Source organism: Megascapheus bottae, chromosome 34, assembly GCF_031878675.1.
Source record: "Megascapheus bottae isolate mThoBot1 chromosome 34, mThoBot2.hap1, whole genome shotgun sequence".
Classification (NCBI taxonomy): Eukaryota; Metazoa; Chordata; class Mammalia; order Rodentia; family Geomyidae; genus Megascapheus; species Megascapheus bottae.
Genome location: NC_143542.1, coordinates 7,575,096 through 7,591,957, shown reverse-complemented (window position 1 = coordinate 7,591,957; position 16,862 = coordinate 7,575,096). Strand labels below are relative to the sequence as shown.

The following is a 16,862-nucleotide window of genomic DNA, read 5'->3' as shown; positions in this document are numbered from 1 at the left end:
AGAGTGGTCACCTGTGTACAGTGGTCATCTGTGTATAACGTGGTCCCCTGTGTAGAGTGGTCCCCTGTGTAGAGTGGTCACCTGTGTACAGTGGTCATCTGTGTATAACGTGGTCCCCTGTGTAGAGTGGTCCCCTGTGTAGAGTGGTCCCCTGTGTAGAGTGGTCACCTGTGTACAGTGGTCATCTGTGTATAACGTGGTCCCCTGTGTATAACCTGGTCCCCTGTGCAGCGTGGTCGTCCGCTGGCCGGGTCGGGGTGGACGCGGGGTCCCCTCCTCCGGCCTGCCTCCCGGGATGGACCACGCTGCGGTCCCGGTCGTTCCACACCGCCGCGGTCCGGAGCGCCGACGCCGGCCGCAGGGACGCGGGGAGGCGCGGCTGCAGGGTCTCCGGCGTCCACCGCGGGGCCGCCCGCGCTCCCGCCCTCCCGCGTCCAGGGCCCCGGAAATGACGTCATGCGGGCGCGACGGCGTGTGACGTGCGCGCGCTCGCCGGGCCGGCGACGCGGGGGCGGGGCGCGCGGGCGGGGCGCAGAGGAGCCGCGGCCACTCGAGCGACGCGGGAGAGCGCGGCCGGACCCTGCCGGAGCGGCGGACCAGGTTCGGGCGGAGGGCGCCGGGGCGGAGGGCGCGGCGGCGGCGGCGTCTGGGACGCGGACTGCCGGGTGTGGGGCAGGGCGGCCCCCCTGACGGGCCCGGGACGCGCCGGCGCCTCCCGCCGCCCCAGGCCGCCGGCCGTTGTCGGGGTCTCCTCAGCGTCTCCCCGGGTCTGGGTCTCCCCAGGGCCGCCGTCTCCCCGGGTCTGGGTCTCCCCGGGTCTGGGTCTCCCCAGGGCCGCCGTCTCCCCGGGGCCGGCGTCTCCCCGGGGCCGCCGTCTCCCCAGCGTCTCCCCGGGTCTGGGTCTCCCCGGGGCCGCCGTCTCCCCAGCGTCTCCCCGGGTCTCGGTCTCCCCGGGGCCGCCGTCTCCCCAGCGTCTCCCCGGGTCTCGGTCTCCCCGGGGCCGCCGTCTCCCCAGCGTCTCCCCGGGTCTGGGTCTCCCCGGGGCCGCCGTCTCCCCGGGTCTGGGTCTCCCCGGGTCTGGGTCTCCCCAGGGCCGCCGTCTCCCCAGCGTCTCCCCGGGGCCGGCGTCTCCCCGGGGCCGCCGTCTCCCCAGCGTCTCCCCGGGTCTGGGTCTCCCCGGGGCCGCCGTCTCCCCAGCGTCTCCCCGGGTCTGGGTCTCCCCGGGGCCGCCGTCTCCCCAGGACCCTGGCACCCGCGGACAGGTCGTTCCAGGTGTGTGCGTCCGAGCGGCCCGCAGGCTTCCCGGCGCCGCCCAGTCGCCCCGCCGGAGCCCCGGGAGGCCGGGGACGCCGTGGGCGGCGGCCGGCGGCCGGGCGGGTCCTGGTCCTCGGGCCCGCGGGCTTGGGAGGGCGGCCCGGCCGAGGACGCCGGCAGTGCCCGTGGCAGAAGTGCGGTGGAGACGGGGTCGTGGACTGCCGGGGACTGCTCAGGGCTGGCCACCCAAACTGCCCGAGGAAGGGGTGACACTGACCAAGACGCATGGCCGGCTCACCCACTTGTTGAAACCCTCTGTGCAACTCCTTCCATGAGGGAGAGCATTCGCCGGAGGGGCAGGCGGACTTGGTCATATCCGCAGCGAACGTGTTAGAAGTAGCATCAAGCTCTCACTTGTAACTCTAGCTACTCAGCTAGCGGAGACGGGGAAATCTCCACTCAGCCACAGAGCCAGAGTAGTGCTGTAGCTCCAGGGGTAAGGTGCAGACGGGGGCTCCTTCAGGAGAAGGAGCTTAGGGCCGCCCAGGCCAAGATGAAGGCTAGCGGGGCAGGCGGGTGGCCCAGTGGTGGAGTGCTCCCCTAGTGTGTGTGAAGCCCTGGGTTCCATTCCTCAGTACCACATACGCAGAAAAAGCCAGAAGTGGTGCTGTGGCTCAGGTGGTAGACTAGCTCTAGCCTTGAGAAAGCCCAAGGTCAGTGCTCAGGCCCTGAGTTCAAGCTCCAGGCCTGGCAAGAAAATAAAAGGAAAGAGAAGTAATATCCGGGCATTAGTGGCTCACCCCTGTAATCCTAGCTACTCAGGAGGCTGAGATGTGAGGATTACCGTTCAAAGCCAGTCCCGACAGGAAAGTCCATGAGATTCTTATTTCCAATTAACCACCAGAAAGCCAGAAGTGTCACTGTGGCTCAACGTGGTGTAGCACTAGCCTTGAGATGAAGAGCTCAGAGACAGCACCTTGGCCCAGAGTTCAAGCCCTGTGACCAACAACAACAACAAAAAGGAAGTAGTATTTAAATTTTGTGAATGGTAGATGTTAGGCCAGGCAGGTGCACCACCAGATTGCATGCAGCTGCCATTCAGATGGAAAAGTGTGTGTGCTTATCAGGGCTTGAACGCACACCGAGGTTATTGTCTCTGCTTTTTTACTCAAGGCTAGTGCTCTACCTCTGGAGCCACAGCTCCACTTCTGGCTTTTTGGTGATTAATAGTCTCATGCCTTTTCTTCAGGGGCTGCTTCAAACCATGATTTCAGCTTCCTGAGAGGCTTCAGGATTACAGGCACGAGAGCTACCAGCTCCTGGCTTCAGCTAGTTTTTGTGTGTGTATGTGTGTGTGTGTGTGTGTGTCTGTGTCTGGGGCTTGAACTTGGCCTGTGCGCTGTCCCTGTGTGTGTGTGTGTCTGGGGCTTGAATTTGGCCTGTGCGCTGTGCCTGAGTTCTTCAGCTCAAGGCTATCATCCTACCCTTGAGCCAAGCCCCACTTCCCTTTTTCTAGAGGTTAATTGGAGATAAGAGTCTCAGGTCTTTTTGTGCCCAGGCTGGCTTTGAACCTTGATCCTCAGATTTAAGTCTCCTGTGTAGCTAGGATTACAGGTGTGAGCCATCGTGCCTGGCCTTCAGCTAGTTCTTATGCAGAGGGTTAAGGAGTGGTGTGGATCGAATTTTTGAGGAGAGAGAGAGAGAGTAATGAATACATTTCCAGGGCTATGGTTGTGGCACACCAAGGCCCTGGTTTCCATCCCAAGCACTGCCAAACCAAAACAATAAAAACTTGCAGTACAGGGCCCGGAGTGTAGCCTAGTGGTAGAATGCTCACCTAGCATGCACAACTGAGTTCACTTCAAGGACAGTCCCCAGCCCTAGGACTGGCAAAACAAACATTGAGTACAGGTGGTGAAGATGTGTACTCAGTTGAATGCCTGAATAGTTGGAGAGTAGAAAGAGGGACACCTGGAAATGCTTCCAGAAAGTGTCTTGAAGAATGAGTAGCCTTCCTTTTTTTTTTTTTTCTTTCATTCTTATTTTTTTTTTCTGCCAAGCTTAAACTCAGGGCCTGAGCACTGTCTTTGGATTTTTTTTTTCCTCAAGGCTAGTGGTCTGCCACTTGAGCCACAGTACCACTTTTGGCTTTTTCTCTGTGTGAGGAATCAAACTGGTCTTCGTGCGTGCTAGTCAAGCATTCTACCACTAGGTCAAACTCCCAGCCAGAATGAGTAGTCTTCCGATGGGTGGGGTGGGGTGGGGTGGGATTGGATTGGATTGGATTGGATTTGGGACATGGGGGAGCCAGCTGAGAGTCAGTACACTGTGGTGAGTGGAGCTGCTTGGGGCCAGGCTGCTGTGTATTCATGAGGATTGCACCTGACATTGGCTCCATCTTGTAGTCTTACTTTTTAAACTTTTTTCCTCATTAAGTGATTGAACTTTTATCTTTTAAATTTTATTGTCAGGGGATGTATAGAGGGGTTACAATGAGTATCTTCTTGATTTTCTTTTTTTTCTTTTGCCAGTCCTGGGGTTTGAACTCAGCTCAGGGCCTGAGCACTGTCCTTGGACTTTCTCAAGGCTAGGGCTCTACCACTTGAGCCACAGCACCACTTCCAGCTTTTTTTCTATGTATGAGGTACCAAGGAATGGAACCCCAGTCTTCCTGAATACTAGGCAATCACTCTACTACTAGGCCAGACTCCCCACCAGTACCTTACTTCTTGAACATTGTTACCCCTTCCCATTTTTTTTTTTTGCCACTCCTGGGTCTTGAACTCAGAGCCTGGGCACTATCCTTTTGGGCTTTCTTAAGGCTAGAACTTTGCCACTTGAGCCACAGCACCATTTTTGGCTTTTTTCTATATATGTGGTACCAAGGAATCGAACCCCGGTCTTTGTGCATGCTAGGCAAGCACTCTATCACTAGGCCAAACTCCCGGCCCCCCCCCCCCTTTTTTTTTGGTGGGTCATGAGGCTTGAGCTCTGCCTGGGCATTGTCCCTGAGCTCTTCAGCTCAAGACTACCCCCTAGCCTTGAGCCAACCCCCACTTCCCATTTTCCTAGGGGTTGATTGGAAATAAGAGTCTCAGGTCCTTTTGTGCCTGGGCTGGCTTTGAACCTCAGATCTCAGCTCCTCAGTAGCTAGGATTACAGGCGTGAGCCACTGTGCCCTGCTCCTGCCCTTGCCCTTGTTTTTTCCCACTTCCTCTCCTTAATTCCCTCCCAGATTGTAAAGTTCATTTCTAAGGTATTGGCTTATAAATATCACTGTTACATTGTTTCACCCTTGGTCTCATCATCTTGTTTTTCCCCTTCCCTAATTCAAACAATATATGCAAGTTAGCAGGTACTACAGTCAGTTACAGTAACAAGGGAATAAACCATAAGGGGGGGGGAAGAGGAAAGAAATAATTTCACAACCACAAAGATAAACCTCTTGTTTCCATATCCTGGAGTTCATTTTGCTTAGCATGATTAAAGTGTGTGTATGTATGTAGATGTCTGAGCATCTAACTTGTAAACTTTCTTTTTGTCGGTCATGGGCACTGTCCCTGAGCTCTTCAGCTCAAGGCTACAGCTCTACCATGTTGATCCACAATGCCACTTCCAGTTTTCTGGTGGTTAACTGGGGATAAGAGTCTCGTGGACTTTTCTGCCACGGGCGACTTTGAGCCAAGATTCTCAGCCTCAGATCTCAGCCTTCTGAGTAGCTAAGATTACAGGCTTGACTTGATGAAAATCATAATTGGTTTTCAGTGGGAAAAGTTTTTGGACAGTATAGAGAAACCATGTTTCACTTACTTGTGCCAGACTTTGGCTAGGGAAATAGAATTTGAGTGTTGACAGTGTGAGTTCAATTTTAGCCACAGGGGCCTTTATGTTGGGATGCAGAAGATGCTGTATAATCTACATCTGTGACTCATAGTAGACCTGGACCTGCTATTAAATGGCTTCTTAGTCCACTTACAAACTTTTCAGAATGAAAACAAGAGTTTCACAGGTGAGGTCATACATTGTGAAGTCTTATTGAATGCTGGCCTCCACAGAAAAACACAGAAGCAGTTTATGTGTTATTTATGTAGAGTACATGCTTTGAATAAACTACACTATTGTTAAAGAAACTTGAGAAACAACAGGAGACTTTAGCCCTTGAATATTATTTAGCTATTATTGTATTTGTTTAATGTTTGGATAAAGTTCTAAAATGCTGCAATTTGGGGAGACTTAAGTTAGGGAGGATTTTTGAAAGCTACAAAATGTTAGGGATATAGTTCACTGGCAGACAACTTGGTGAGCATGCATAAGAAGAAAAAAAGAGCCGGGTGCAGTGGCTCACGCCTGTCATCCTAGCTGCTCAGGAGGCTGAGATCTGAGGATCAGGGTTCAAAGCCAGCCTGGGCACACACAAAAGGACCTGAGACTCTCATCTCCAGTTAACCTCTAGAAAACGGGAAGTGGGACTTGGCTCAAGGGTAGGATGGTAACCTTGAGCTGAAGAGCTCAGGGACAGCACCCAAGCCAGAGTTCAAGCCCCATGACTCAAAAAAAGAGGAGCTGAGAGTGTAGCCTACACCTAGCAAAGCCTTGGGTTCAATTCCTCACAGAGAAAAAGCCAGAAGTGGCGCTGTGGCTCAAGTGGCAAGTGCTAGCCTTGAGCAAAAAGTGTTCAAGGACAGCACCCAGGCCCCAGAGTTCAAACCCCAGGACAGGGCTTTATTAAAAAAAAAAAAAAAAAAAAGACTATACTGGATTCTGGGGCTTGAACTCAGGGACTAAGCAGTGTCCAGGAGCTTTTTCACTCAAAACTAACAATAGCTCCATTTCTTTTTACTTCCACTACTTTCTGTAGTTAATTGGAGGAGATAAGAACTTTGAGGGCTTTCTTGCCCAGTCTGGCTTCAAACTGAGATCCTCAGACCTCAGCCTCTTGTGTAGCTTGGATTATAGGCATGATCCACCTGTGCCCATGTGAGATTCCTGTTTTTGATGATATTTTTTTGCTGATACAGTGAAGTTTTGTGTGTGTGTATTGGGGGGGGGTCAAGGGGTTACCGCCTCAGCCTCACTTACCATTTGCTAGTGGCCATAGCGCCACTCCCAGTTTTCTCGTGGTTAATTGGAGATAAGAGTCTCACAGGCTGAGGAGTTGTGGAGCTTGAACTCTGGACCTGGGTATTCTCCCTGAGCTCTTTAAGCTTGAGGCTTTGACCCTACCCCTTGAGCGACAGTGCCACTTCTGGTTTTCTGGTGATTAGTTGGAGATGAAAGTCTCACAGGCTTTTTAGTGCCCAGACTGGCTTTGAACCCAGATCCTCAGATCTCAGCCTCCTGAGTAGCTAGGATCACCCCTGCCTGGCTCTGGGCATTGTTTTTAAATATGTTTCTGAAAAATGGGTTGGAATTATGACTAAAGTTCAAAACAGGCTATTAGGGGAAATTAAATAAAAACTGTGGAAAACAAACTTGTCTATGTTATAGTTTAGAAAGCTGTCCTCAGAAGCCTCAAACATAGTATCCAGCTGGGCGTAGTGGTGCATACTTCTAATCCCAGCCGTGATAAGGTCACGTGGAAGGGCAACCTAGATGACACCCGCAGACCCTGTCCAGCTAACTAAAGGAGTGGGCTGGGTGTGGTGGCACGTGTCTGGAATCCAAGCTGTTGAGCTGGAGAGAGTGGTTCAAGGCCAGCCTGGACATGGCAGTGCTCAGGATCCCAGCTGGCTGGGTACATAGGTAGTGTGTCAACACCGAGGGCCAGAGATGTTGTTTAGTGGTAGAGCACTGGCCTGATGTGGGAAAGGTCTTACATTCCATACCAGCAAAAGTAAAGCAACGCAGGTATTCAATCACAGTTGTACCTTCTAACAAGTCTGAGTCAACCTATTTCTAGTCTAGTCTTTTTAATTCCTTCTCGGTTTCTTCATGAGGGAAGGCTACAGCAAAGCTAAAAACCAGCCTTTACAGGTAGAGACCACTTTGTGTATTGATATTTGTAGTTGTTATTTTAGGTAGCATTTAGGAGACATCACTTTTTGCTGGCTCCTATGGTATAAACTGAAATGAGGGTGGAGAATGCTGAGAAGTAGGCTGGAGAAGCCAGGTTATTTTGTGTGTGGTGCTGAGCTGTCAGCCTGGCAATGGCATGCTCAGAGAAGGGTCATAATTTGCAGAGTGTGTGATTGAGTGCCATGGAAGATAGTTTATACTCATTTCTTGAGAATGCTGTTCTGCTTGCTAGCTCACTCCAGCAACTTTCAGCTCTGCCTTATGCTGGGTGGGGTTGGTAGTCTTTTGAAATTACTTGGGATACTAGGTTTGGTTACTTTTAACAACAGGCACATTGATTCTCTGTGTGACAGAAAGACTGGTAAAACTTCGATACAAATTTGAAACAATATGATTAAAGGTATGCCTTCCCTCTGTGCCCCCTCCTCTCTTTCCCTCTCTTATCCCCCCTTCCTGGGACTTGAATTCAGGGCCTTAAACTCACCTTTTGTGTGTGTGTGTGTGTGTGGGGGGGGGTAATGGGGCTTGAACTCTGGGCCTAGTCGCTGTCCTTGAGCTCTTCAGCTCAAGGCTACCACCCTACCCCTTGCCATTTCTGGTCTTCTGGTTGTTAATTGAAGAATTTCATGGACTTTACTACCCAGTCTGGCTTTGAACTGAGGTCCTCAGTTCTCAGTCTCCTGAGTAGCTAGGGTTATAGGTGTGAGCCACTGGCGCCTGCCTTATACTCAATTTTTTTTTTTTTTTTTTTTTGCCAGTCCTGGGCTTGAGTTCAGGGTCTGAGCACTGTCCTTGTTTTTTTTTTTTTTTTTTTTTTTCTCAAGGCTAGAGCTCTAACACTTGAGCCACAGCACTACTTCTGGCTTTTTTTCTATGTATGTGGTACCAAGGAATCGAACCCGGGTCTTTGTGCATGCTAGGCAAGCACTCTACCACTAGGCCACACTCCTGGCCCACACTCAGATTTTTTACTCAAGCCTGGTATTCTACCATTTGAGCCTCATTTCCACCTTAAGCTTTTTTTTTTGCCAGTCCTGGGGCTTGAACTCAAGGCCTGGCACTGTTCCTGAGCTTCTTTTGCTGAAGGTTAGCACTCTATCACTTGAGACACAGCGCCACTCTGGCTCTTTCTGTGTATGTGGTACAGAGGAGTTGAACCAAGGCTTCATGCATGCTAGGCAAGTACTCTACTACTAAGCCATATTCCCAGAGCAAAACTTTTTTGGGAGGAGGGGGAGGGGAGGGGAGGGAATTCAGTCATAGGGCTTGCACTCTGAGCCTAAGCACTGTTCCTGAGTCCTTCAGCTCAAGCATAGTGTTCTACTACGTTGAGCCATAGCACCAATTCCTTCACTGTTTTCTGCTGGTTAATTGGAAATGAGTCTCACTTTCTTGCTGGGACTGGCTTCAGAATAGGATGTTCTGATCTCAGCCTCCTGAGTAGCTAGAATTGCTGGTATGAGCCACTGGTGCCTGGCTTCATTGACCTTTTTTAATTTTTTTGGTCAGTTGTGGATCCTGAACTCTAGTGCTGGGCACTGTCCCTGAGCTCTTCAGCTCAAGGCTACCTCCCTACCCCTTGAGCCACAGTACTGGTGTTCTGGTGGTTATTTGGAGATGAGTCATGGACTTCAGTGCCCAGGCTGACTTTGAACCTCGATCCTCAGATTCATTGACCTTTTTTTTGGGGGGGGGGTGTCAGTCATGGGGCTTGAACTCTGGGCCTGGGCATTGTCCTTGAGCTCTTCAGCTCAAGGCTACCACCCTATCCTTTGAGTCACAGCACCATGTTCAGTTTTCTAGTGGTTAATTGGAGGTAAGTCTCATGGACTTTAGTGCCTGGGCTGGTTTTGAACCAAGATCCTCAGATCTCAGCCTCCTGAGTAGCTAGTATTACAGGTGTGAGCCACCGCGCCCTGCTTATTGACATTTTTGAATAGACTGTTCGTGTCCTTGTCCTACAGAGCTGTCATATATTTAGTCTTTTTTTTATTAGTAGTAGTAATTGCTTCACTGTTTCCTAAATATTTTTTTTACATTTTGTTTTTACCTTTCTATTTTGGTTATAGGTAAGGCTTTTCTTAAAAAACTAGTGGCCTCGTGGTAAGAGTGCTTGCCTAGCATGCATGAAGACCCGGCTTCGATTCCTTGGTACCATATACATAGAAAAAGCTGGAAATGGTGTTATGGCTTAAGTGGTAGGGCTCTAGCCTTGGGAAAGTCCAAGGACAGTGCTCAGACTCTGAGTTCAAGCCCCAGGACTGGCCAAAAAAAACCTCAAAAAAACTAGTGGGCTTTCTAAAACATTTACATACTTAAGTTTCATTTCCTTCTTCATTTTCCTGAATCTTGTAAGTTTTAGGTAATTCTCATATCTGGGAACTTTTGAATATATATAATTTTATTTGATTTTTAAATTTAAATTTATTTTTGTTAGTCCTGGGGCTTGAACTCAGGGCCTGGGCACTGGCCTTGAGCTTTCTCAAGGCTAGCATCAGCCACTTGAGCCACAGTACTAATTCTGGCTTTTTCTGTGTATATGGTATTGAGGAATTGAACCCAGGGTTAGGTGCATACTAGGTGAGCATTCTACCCATTAGGCCACACTCCCAACCCCCAAAATATAATTTTAGTTCTTTCAGTTTTTCTACTATCTTTAAAAACCTTTAACTCTTTAAGATACCTATAAAACTATCTTAAATGTGGTAGGTTGCTGACTATTCTAAAACTGACTATGGAAAAGCTTTTTTTTTTTTTTTTTTTTTTTTTTTTAAATTTGTCAGTTATGGGGCTTGACTTCTTGGCCTGGGCACTGTCTCTATGCTCTTTTGCTAAAGACTAGCTCTCTACCACTTTGAGCCACAAGTGTCACTTTTGAGTAGCTATTTGGAGATGAGAGTCTCATGGGGACTTTTCTGTTCTGGCTGGCTTCAAACTCTGTACGGTGATCCTCAGGTCTCAGCCTTTTGAGTTGCGAGGATAATAGGCGTGAGCCACGCTCATCACTGGACTCAGAACCTCTTTTTAATTTTCTAACTTGTTTATCTAAAGGTTCTGTAGATAGGCATGAATGAGTAGCTTTTAGATTAATTCTTGAGTGTTAATAGTGTAGACATATTCAGATCTCTCATGCCAGACAATAAGCTCTGCAAGGACTATTTATTTATTTTTATTTGGTTATTGTTCTGGTCCTGAGACTTGAACTCAGGCCTGGGTGCTATTCCTGAGGTGTTTTTTGTTGTTGTTGTTGTTGTTCAAGGCTAGCACTTCACCACTTAAACTCCTGCTCAACTTACTGGTTTTTGATGGTTGGTTGGAGATGAGAATCTCTTCGACTTTATTGCCTGGACTGGCTTTTAATTGATCTTCAGATCTCAGCCTCCTGAGTAGCAGAGACTGTAAGGTGAGAGCCACTGGCACTTGGCTGGTTGTAACTAGAATGTTCAAAGCTTTTGCCCCCCCCCCCCCCAGTCTTGGAGCTTGAACTCAGGGCCTGGACACTGTCTTAGAATTTCTCAAGGCTAGTGTTCTGCCACTTGAGCTACAGCACCACTTCCAGTTTTTTTCTATGTACATGGTGTTGAGGAATTGAACTTAGGTTTTCGTGCATGCTAGGCAAGCACTCTACCACTAGGCCAAACTCCCTACCCAAGATTTTGCTCTTTTTAACATTTTGTGGGTGTGAAACTAAGGGACTATTTAGGAAGAGAAAGGATAGAGGGAATAGATAGAAGATGCACATGATTCAAGTGGTAGAACCCTAGCTTTGAGCAGAAAGCAGCTCAGGGATAGTGCCCAGGCCGAATTCAAGCCCCAGTACAGGTAAAAAACAAAAGAAACAAACGAAACCAAGTATAATGCAAACATAAGGAAAATCAAAGAAAGGTGTTGGTCAACAGGGGTGTTGGGAAAGAGAAATAGACTGAGGCAGGTAGGGTGGAAGGGATGGATTGGATCAACCAGGGGAATGGAAGTTTAGCAGCTGAAGTAGGTTATTTGCTACTATTACTATGAAAATAGAACAAGGAAGCATGGTGCTATTGCTTTGGGAAGGGGAGCAAGGAGAATGGTATGGGAGGAGGTGGATTTGAATACATTGTAACTGGAAATGTGGCAAGGACATTCCTCCCCCATGACTAATGTAGGCTAATCATTTGGTGGATTTTGATTGGCTGATTATCACATTCTGAGCCCAGTGGAGATGTGCTTTCTTGATTTCTCTCTCCAAATTCTCCTGTGTTTTTGTTCCTTGGAGGTCTATCTTTGCTTTATTCAGAAAGCTTCAAGTTTAGTTTCCCCTCTCTGATGGTGATGGTGTAGGCCCAGCGGCCTCCTCTCCTATCGCTTAACTTGTAGCTTAGCATTAAAACAGTAAATAATCAGTGCCAGCCCAGAGCCCCTTTCCCCTCTCCCATAGTGCCCGACACAAGCAGCACCAGGCCCCTTGCTTAAGGGCAGCCATCTCCCATCCCTTTACCTTGAATAACCATATAAGGCTATGTGATCCTCCCAGAGTGACCTTCAGGTCTGAGCAGCTGCAGACCCCCTTTATCTACCATTTGGATAGTGTCTGTAAATCCTGTCCGCCATGGTGAAGCCCCTAGCCCTCATGTCTCCTTCTCTGTTCCGCCCCCTAAACCCTACAGGTCATCCCAGACCACATACAGCCAGCGCGTCCTCTCATGCTCTTCTCACCTGCACATGTGAGAAGGGGTCTACCAGTGTCCTGCCCCTGCCTCTTCCCCTCCTCCCACCACTAAACTTCTTGCTTTGTTCCCTGTACCTGGATGTCTGTATAGTTCTTGGCAAAGTCTGCATATTATCTAATACTCTCTGTCACATATTTCTACAACTATCTGCACTCAAGCCATGAAGGACAGAGAGGCGTTGTTCTTTTCTTCAGTGATGGGCTTCTCTGGGCCCTCTAAACCATTGTTGTAGGCATTGCTTAGTTGTCTGACAGTGGCCAAGAAGAATGTGATAGTGGATAGAAAAGTGTCACCTACTAAGCAGCGTGCCGGATGCTCACGCCCATAATCCTAGCTATTCAGGAGGCTGAGATCTGAGGTTGAGGTTCAAAGCTAGCATAGGCGGGAAAGTCTGTGAAATTTATTTATTTATTTATTTATATTTTGGTGGATCATGGGGCTTGAACTCTGGACCTGGATGCTGTCCCTGAGCTCTTCTGCTTAGGGCCACTGCCTTACTCCTAGAGCCACAGCCCCACCTCCCCTTTTCTAGAGATTAATTGGAGATTAGAGTCTCACAGTGTTTAGTGCTTTAGTGCCCGGGCTGGCTTTGAACCTTGATTCTCAGATCTCGTCCTCCTGAGTAGCTAGGATTATTTTGCCAGTCCTGGGCTTGAGCTCAGGGCCTGAGGACTGTCCTTGGATCTTTTTTTTTCTCAAGGCTAGAACTCTACTACTTGAGCCTCAGCACCACTTCTGGCTTTTTCTAAGTATGTGGTACCAAGGAATCGAACCTGGGTCTTCGTGCATGGTAGGCAAGCACTCTACCACTAGGCCAAACTCCCAGCCCGTCTATGTGACTCTTGTTAACAGTTAATTACCAGGAAACCAGAATTAGCACTGTGGCTCCAGTGTAGAGCAGTAGCCTTGAGCCAAAGAGCTCAGACCCAGGTCTAGAGTTCAAGACCCAAGATGGACCAAAATCAAAAGGAGATATGAAAAGGTGTCAGCTACTCTTGAGTATTTAGATCTTGAGCTGTTGGAGTAGCTGTCGTTGTGCTCTAGTCATCATTTCTGGATTGACCCAGTTTTGCTGAAGGGGAAAGTAATCTTGCCACAAGCCCAGTGGTATTTTATTTTTTGCTTTTGGACAATGTCATCTCCTCCCCCGTCCTTCCTTTCTCCCCCTCCCAGTTTTTTCCTTCCACCCCACTTACAAGTTGTATAGTTCATTTTTTCAGTGATACTTTTTTTTTTTTTTTTGCCAGTCCTGGTCCTTGACCTCAGGGCCTGAGCACTGTCCTTGGGCTTTTTCAAGGCTAGAGCTCTACCACTTGAGCCACAGCACCACTTTCGGCTTCTCCTGTGCATGTGGCTTTTTGTATGTATGTGGTACCGAGGAATCAAACCAGGGTCTTCGTGCATGCTAGGCAAACACTCTACCACTAGGCCAAATTCCCAGCCCTCAGTGATACTTTAAAACTTTTCCTTCCCCAATTCTAATCCCTTTTTGGTTTTGAATACCTTTAAGCATTGTGCTCAAAGAGTACCATCCAGTTGTAGAGTACTCACTCACCTTGAGAACAAAAGGTAAGGGACAGTGCCCGCACCTGAGTTCAAGCCCTAGGATTCTCACAGAAAATGAAAGATAGAGTATAAAACACATATTTTATATGCATTATTTATTTTTGCCAATCCTGGGGCTTGAATTCAGGGCCTGGGCACTAACACTTGAGCCATAGCACCGTTTCTGGCCTTTTCTGTTTATGTGGTATTGACAAGCACTCTACCACTGAGCCACATTCCCAATCCCTGTAAGACTCCATTTACCTGCTCAAAAACAGAGACACTGTGGCTCAAAGTGGTAGAGCACTAGCCTTGAGCAAAAGCCAACCATGGACCGACCTCTCCACACCTCCCCCCCCCACCATAAAACAAAAACCAAAGCAGCGCTGGGGGCATGCTCCCCCTGACCTCACCTCTCCCCCCCCCCCCCCCCCCCGCCCTAAGTCCTGTGGCTTCAGCTGAGGGCCTGGGCACTATTTCTGAGTTTTTTATTTTGACCGAGGCTAGCACTCTACCACTTGAGCCACAGTGTTGCTTCCAACTTTTTATGTGTATCTGGTACTGAGGAATCAAACCCAGGGCTTTGTGCATGCTAGACAAACATTCTGCCACTAAGCCCCATTCCCAGCCCATTACCTCACCTCTTATTTTCCGCCCCACCTCTTCCCAGTTAGTGCCATGGGCTGAGGATCAGGCCTGTATTTAATACAGGGCCTGTGAGGAATAGTCAAGATCCAGACTACCCAATCTCTCAAATCTTGGGTTTTACCCTGCAATCTCCATTCCATGGGATCTCAGGGGCTTCACTGTTTACTCAACTGGCTGCAATTTTTAAAGCCATCGTAATTTGACTTTACACTTCATATCTTTTGTTTACCTCCAACTTCTTATATATCCTTCATGTTGGCTGAGATGTGTCTTTTTGGTAGATTGCTTGCCTTGCCATGAAGCCCTGAGTTCAATTCCTCAGAACCATGTATATAGAAGAGGCCAGATGTGGTGCTGTGGCTCAAGTAGTAGAGCGCTAGCCTTGAGAAAGCCCAGGGAGATTGCGCAGGCCCTGAGTTCAGCCCCAGGACTAGTAAAATAAAAAACAAAACCATATTCTTCATGGTATTTGCTTTTCTGACTTGCATTTTGTGACTGGTGACTGTCTTACCTTATTACCGTCCTTTTAAGAACCTTCTAAGTTCAATTCCGGGCCCCAGCATTGTGTTTCAGTACTCCAGTCTGCTGTGATCTGGTTACAAGCTTCATAAGCTTTTGTCCACTCCATCACCAGTGGCACTTTGTAAACAGTTGTGAGCTGCACATGTGGTCAAGTCCTCTTGATGTGGGGCTTCATTTTACAGCACAGTAGAGTTTCTCAAATGCACATGAGAGCGCCACCTTTTTCTGTGTTTGAATAGAAATAGTCAAGTAGCAAATTCATACATTTTAAATGATGCAGAAGAAAAGAAAACTGGGGCTGTGAGTTTATTAGTCGAGTGGCAGAGTGCGTGCCTAGCATGCATAAAGACCCAGGTTCAATTCCTCAGTACCACATATGTAGAAAAAAGCTGAAAGTGCTGTGTGGCTCAAGTGGTAGCGCTCTAGCCTTGAGAAAGTCCAAGGACAGTGCTCAGGTCCTGAGTTCAAGGCCCAGGACTGGCAAGAAAAAGAAAACTGATTTTGGTAGACTTGATAGTTTGCAATCACTTGACACAGTAGTTTCCACTCTCTCCAAACCAGTTTTGTCTCTTCTGTATGTCAACAGAACCTCCTCTGTTTTCAGGTTTTTCCTGGATGGTCAGCAGAGGGGGCAAAAAGAGCCTCTGCCTTTTCTCTTCATCTTTGGTGATTCTTGCTTACTCAACCTGACCTCAGCATCTCTCCTATGGTAGCGGCAAGAAAAGATAGGCTTTGATAAAAATGAGTCTGTACAGCTTTGCTGAGACCCAGTTGACTAGCAAAGGTAATGGCTACCTTGTTACTACTATTCAACCTGTCACAGCAGATTGAGACAGCTTTGCAGAAAGCCAAAATCATTTTCCTGGTAGTCTAATAAGGAAAATAGAAATGTCTCTGGTTTTATAAGTTGAAGACACTTTTTTTTTTTTTTTTGGTTTTCTCTTTTCCTTTTTAATGCAACAGCTTTCTAGCTAGAAAACTAGCTTTGCGGGGCCGGGAGTTTGGCCTAGTGGTAGAGTGCTTGCCTAGCATGCATGAAGACCCGGGTTCGATTCCTCGGTACCACATACATAGCAAAAAGCTGGAAGTGGTGCTGAGGCTCAAGTGGTAGAGTGCTAGCCTTGAGAAAAATCCAAGGACAGTGCTCAAGCCCTGAGCCCAAAACCAGGACTGGCAAAAAAAAAAAGAAAACTAGCTTTGCATTCTTTTCTGCTTTGTCTCCCCCCCACCCCCACTCCAGGTTGGTTCCTTTAGCACTTGGGCCGTATTTCCACTCTAATTGTATTTATTTATTTATTTATTTATTGAGTACTAGCCATACTGTGTTCCATGGTTTCTGCAACACTCCATCCTACTGACTGCATGAGGTTCCAAGCTCCCTACCTTCTGGCCAGTGCTGGCCGTGTCTGGGGGTGGCCATGCTAACAGGTGTGATGTGGTATTTCACTGTAGTGGGTTTTTTTGTTTGTTTGTTTTTTTGGTAGTCATGGGACTTGAACTCTGGGCCTGGGTGTTGTCCCCCAGCTCTTCAGCTCAAGGCTGCAGCCCTACCCCTTGAGCCACAGAGCCACTTCTGGTTTTCTAGTGGTTAATTGGAGATAAGAATCTCATGATCTTTAATGCCTAGGCTGGATTTGAACTACAGTCCTCAGATCTCAGTCTCCTAAGTAGCTAGGATTATAGGTGTGAGCCACTGTGCCTGGCTCTCACTGTAGGTTTGAGTTTGCAATTTCCTGCTGTCCTCTGATAGTATGCCTCAATGTCTGTCAGCCGCATCCAGGTCTTTGTTAGAATTGTCTATTTAGTCCTTTCAGAATCAATTTAGCACTGTAAAATCAGTATATTTGGTTTTGACTTTTGTTGTTGCGTTGAACAAGTTCTGTGTGTATTCTGGGTCTTAATATCTGATCATTTACATGGTTTGCAACATTTTTCTTATTTAGGAGGTTACTCTTTCATTCTGTTGATTGTTTGCTTTGCTGTACAAGAGGTTTTCTTTTTCTTTTTCTTTGGCTAGTCCTGGGCTTGAGCTCAGATTCTGAGCACTGTCCTTGAACTTTCTCAAGGCTACAGCAGCACTTCCGGCTTTTCTATGTATATGCTACCAAGGAAACAAACCCGGGTCTTTGCGCATGCTAGGCAAGCACTTTACCACTAATCTAAACTCCA

At 48.2% G+C, this 16,862-nt stretch overlaps 1 protein-coding gene across 2 annotated transcripts in view; it reads left to right on the top strand.

The window, feature by feature from the left end:
• Positions 1-525: 525 nt before the first annotated feature.
• Rabgef1 (RAB guanine nucleotide exchange factor 1) overlaps positions 526-16,862 on the top strand; it is a 29,536-nt gene continuing 13,199 nt past the window's right edge. For both annotated transcript variants that reach the window (XM_090324332.1, XM_090324331.1), the window contains exon 1: positions 526-600. The gene's annotated coding sequence lies outside the window, so the exon portion shown is untranslated. The remainder of the gene's footprint in view (positions 601-16,862) is intronic.